Source organism: Hyaena hyaena, unplaced genomic scaffold (genome assembly GCF_003009895.1).
Source record: "Hyaena hyaena isolate Hyena2069 unplaced genomic scaffold, ASM300989v1 scaffold_15, whole genome shotgun sequence".
Classification (NCBI taxonomy): Eukaryota; Metazoa; Chordata; class Mammalia; order Carnivora; family Hyaenidae; genus Hyaena; species Hyaena hyaena.
Window position 1 is genome coordinate 3,532,649 of NW_024080647.1, and position 5,456 is coordinate 3,538,104.

Sequence of the window (5,456 nt, forward strand, 5' to 3'; positions counted from 1 at the left end):
ATTAGTAAATCCCCCTCCCTCACTTCACGCAAGGCTTAAGCAAATTTTATCGTTAGGGGAAAATATAGAATACTTACATGAATGCTGCATGTGTGCATGGGAGCAAGTGATCAGCAATAGCAAATTTCCTTTCCACAGAAGCCTTACGAAATAGAAATACTAGAAAATTCCTTTGTAGACTCAAGTAAATATTTCTCATACATACGTAGAAAGAAATAGAGATAAGAGACTTACCTCAGTATGTCAGGGCGGCAAAGTGCTCAATTACCTTTGTAAAAGCAAGGATCAAGAAGCATGGCGAAGTCAGATCAGCCAGGAGAAACTTCATCTGAATCCCAGGTTTTATCTTCTTCCCCTACCCTGCATGTACAGTACCTGCTACCTGGCAAACTGCAAACCAGCAGCAGCATTCAGGTTTCACCTCTTTTCTGCCAACTATCTCATGAGCAAAATTCAGCAAGAGGTGTCATGGTGGAATTGCTTAAAGCACTGGGTCAGGAGCGTTACCTGCCACCTCTGGGCTCCTTTCTTCCTTGTGTATTAAAAAGGAGAGAAGTAGAGAGTAAGGGAGCTCTCACAACCCCTCAGCTCTGCCATTCTAGGATTTTTAAAGACATGTAATGCAATTCACATTAGGCAACACAGAGAAGGGAAAGGTAGAGGGTGTGATTATGGTGACAACAGCTGCCTTCACATATCTAAGAGTTACTGGTAAGAGACTTTTGAATCTTACAGAGCAACTGTTAGCAACTTCTGTCTAGCACTATCACACATAGGTTCACGGTCAACCTAAATATGTGCACTGTGCATTTTATTGGCAACTTGGAAAGATCTGTTTATTTTACAGAAACTAGTTTTCACTCAAAGTGATGTGCATACAATTCAAAGAAAACACTATTATTGTACAATAGCATAAGTGAAACTATGAAATGGCAATACTTTTTTAAATAACCCAGATTTGTAATATATTTGTTCACTGTGCAGAGGGATCATACCTTGTACAAAATAAAATGAATTTCTCGAATTAATTTAACAAGAATGCCTACTGTTGTGTTGCATATTGAAAATGTATCTATAATCTAAAACTTAGGTTTAAAAGGCAGAACTAAAACTACCCTTTGTGTGGTCACTCTAGGCAGCCAGAAAAGTGAAAAATATCCCAATAGATACTTGAAAATAAAGTGAACAAGCCCTATCATATTTATAATGAGAGTGCCTTCCTTAAAGGTAATGAATGGGAGTAACATGTTTTTATTCATGTCTAAAGATTATTGAAAAATCTCATACACGTCAAATACACAAATAGAGAATGTCTCTCTGCTTTCACAGAGTGAAGTCAAAGGCAACTATTACAGCCTGTGCTCAGCTCCAGCTCCGGAGGCACAAAGGTACTTCTATGGAATGGAATAAAAGCATGTGAAAGGACCACCTAATTTGCATAAGTGCAGTGAATAGCTTTCCACTAGTAGAAGTTACCACCCAGTACATTACTGTGGGTGCATGTTTTAGGACCTTTTAAAACATAACCTTGTGACTTAACTAGTAAAGAAGCAGCAGGATTAATTTTGTAGTAAAACACAGAAGCTAAAAAATAGCTTATGTGGAAGCTTTCCAAAGTGGAAGTTTAAAATTTTTCCTTTATACTTTCAAAGTTTGTGCATAATCCTACTTAAGTCAAAGTAAAACTTTCAACTTATCAGTTCACAAGGTTTATATGACACTCAAAAGTTACTCCCACTGAATAAAATGTTTAACCAAGAATAATACATTTTTTGTTAGAGACTAAGATCATTCAGAAATGATTTTCCTAAGAGAATTCTCAAGGGCTGAGGCTAACTTCTCAGTGAAAGACAAAACATGATCAAGAGTTTTAAGGCTAAAAAAGGTATTTACTGTGAATAGTAATATTAGATTATGACGTACAAGGCTCAGGATACTACCCAATACCATAAGCAATAACCAAAGGCTGCAAGTTGTACACTCAACACTGAAGATTCACGAATGATACATTCTATGAGCCATTCATCTAACCGGACGGAAGGCAGAAGAGGCCCATTTAATCCCTATGTGACAACAGGAGATAGAAAATCTTTCTCAGAAGGGATAGATGGGTACAGAGGGGCTCATTATACTATCATTTATGCTTTATATAAATGCTATATAATAATTATACTAATCATGATTTTATTTAACTTTTAATTAAAACATTTTTAGCCTGAAGGTTAACTCTCAGACTACAGCTCCCAAGCCAAACTAGAATGAATCCTAGGATTAGCCCCCCTCACTCTTTTAGATGGTCCTTCTTTATTGTTTTGACATGGAATAGAAGGGACAGATATTAGGAATATAAAGCATGAACAAAGCACATTCCCAAACTTATGAATCTTATAATTTTGCAACTAGAAAAGGGCAGAGATAAATGGAGGGCTCTAAGGATTAGTAGGGTACCGATTATACATTTTCTTCCCTGATTTGCAGAACTAGAAAGACATCGGAGCTGTGGTCCAATCCAAACCCACAGAAGATGGAAACTCTAGTCTATAGCAACAAGTTATCAGACTTCCTCCTCATTCCAGCTTTTACCTCCCAAACCATGGTCTAGCCCAGCAGATGGCCCTGCAGAGCCTTGGATAAGAGAAAGCACAGGGACCTGAGATCTTACAAAGTACTGTTATTTAGGTATCCACTTAAATGTAAACCAAAACCAGTAACTGATGATCCTAACATCCTCCGGAGTTTGTTTCCCATCAAAGATAGGCTGCAGAAATAGTCTCATTTCCTGGGGCTTTCCAGATGTCCTGTGTAGGGCATGACCTTCTCCTATCATAGTCTTAGGGCTGTATGATTAAATGCTTTGGCTAGACTAAAACAATGGTCAGCAATTTCATAAAGACAAGGATCTGAGAGAATGGTATGCCGAGACTGGAAGTCGTCAAGGGAAATGGGTCTACAAGCAATGCACCTACTCATTTCATTGGGATGGGAATAAGAAGCACGTTAAGTTGACCGATGCAAACACAGAAAAGGATTCCTACTGGCTGGCTACTGATTTTCACCACTACTCTGTACTGGTAATACAGTAGTTTAACAGCAAATATGACATCTGTGCTGGGACCTATCAATTCTATGCTTAATAAAGTTAAATAGTTAAATTCAATTCAAATGTTTGGACTACTAAACTAACAGCCAAATAATGCCACTTATGTTGTGTGTGTTTTGCCACAAAAATCTGTATCCTTGGACTTAATCATTGGTTTCTACTGGAGAGCTAGCACTGTGGATTTCTCTACCTTCTTTATAGATTCCTTTAAGAGATAATAGTAAAAAATTAAACACAAAATGTTTTTAAAAGTTCTCTCAGACATGAATATATTTTAAAAGTATATATTAAAAGCCAGCAGAATTTTAACAGTAAAAGCCAATATAAGCAGTTCTCAATTTACAAGTGACATAGCAGCCCATCAAGTCCTCCCCACCCCTCATTAGCACATATGCTCACGGTTGAAAACAGCAGTCATTTTGCAAATGTTCTGAAAGTTTTCATCTCATTGAACGGGGTTAACGTGGAAATAATGATAACATTTTAATCAAGTTATGCTTAGACCAAAAAAATTTGGCAAAGTCACTTTTACTTATCAAATTTGCATTCAAATGTATAATACTTTGGCTGGAATGAACCACAGAAATAATCTAACCTATTCCTCTCACTAACTGGAAGGAGGGGAGGCTCAGAGATAAAACAACTTAAAGAGGTACACCTAGAATCCAAGTTTTTGTCCCTCAGTCCACCGCTCTAGTATACTTGCCACTTTTAGCATACTTTCTAACATATGCCCAATACCACATATATACGTGTCATTTCAGATATTCTTTCTCTACCTCCAATTTTCAGTGAAATTAACAGCTCAACTAAAATTATTTCTCGGCCTCTGATCTCCTTTACAGAAGCTGTGATGACATTAGCATTTTTATATTTCATTGTTACCCTCAGCCTCCTATAGTTTGGGAGATACAACCATTCTTTAAAACATTAGCATGACAACTTCAGTTTATTTGGCATATCATATAGATGAGTGGAAAAAGTGGCCTGTCAATTCCCAGAAAGGGTGTGGCATCAGCACCAACCCAACAGGATAACAAATATCAGCCCTCCTGATTTTAGCACTGGCCTGTTATTATGCTAACCCATTAAAGCTAGTGGTAGAAGACGGTCCTTTCATGGTCCTCGTTCATATTTCCCCCCCCATAGGTAGTGCATGCCATGCACAGTCCTTACACAAAATTTAGATTTTCTTTTGAAATTTTTTCAGGCTTAAAATGTTTGTGAGACTTCAAAAAAACAATCTCTATTTTCCTCCTGTGTTTAAACACACACCCCCTCCATAAATTAAAACCTAACAGGCTAGATTAAGTTCTTAATTATCAACCCAGCCTTTGACTTATTCTGCTTCTGGTACTGGCCAAAATGGTCTAAAAAGTTCTTTTCTCTAAGATGGATGGAAGAAATCATGACAACATTCAAAACCATTGAGAGTATCTGTATTTTGAAAATACATGTATCACTGAGGACAAAAGAAATATGATTAGCTCTGATGGGCAATTTAAACTCAAGAGGTCTAACTTTTCTGCAAAACCTTTCAGAACTTAAAAGACCTCTGGCATAAGTCACCAGCTAGCACCCCCTCTTAGAATTAAAATTTAGCATATACAATGCAATGGTTAAAGATACTCTTACAGAGTTACAATTACTCTTAAAGAAAAATCATAGATAGCACAGATAACAATTGAGAACAATGACATACAAGTTTAAATCAAAATGGCTAACTGACTTTTCAGGAGAACAGGCTTAAAAACAACATTCAAAGTTAAAATAACTGAAAAGCAGGGTCAAACAGCAAAACTCTTCTAAGCTGCCTTGAGCCCTAAATTGTCGTAATAATTTAAAACTTAATGTTTCTTACTTGAGACAGTTTGTCTCCTGAGATAACTATTCAGAATGAAGACACTGTTAAGATGCAAAGACATTTTCTACTACTACTTAAAGGGTTCCTGGAATTCTCCCAAGATCCAACCATGTCCAAGGCAACATTAAGTCTATAGTTGATAAAATTCAGTTATTCATTTTCAATTCACTACCTACAGTTTCCTTCTCTTCAATAATTTTGTGAAAGATTTACTACCAATTTTGAGTCAATGCCTCTTCCTGGGTCTGGTGAAACAGTTATAAATGAAAATACAAAGATTACTTCCCTAATGTTTTTGGTGATCCCTTTTCCAAGAAAAGCATAATTGCACTGTATGTCTAAAATCAAAGCTGAAATCACACAATGATGCCTCCAATTCAGTGTTTACTCTGTAATGCAAGGACCTCAGCTCTTACTCATCAGAATCAGAAGCAAAGATTCCATGGCTGCATCCAAATCACTCAAACGAAAAATGTAATCTGACAACATAAA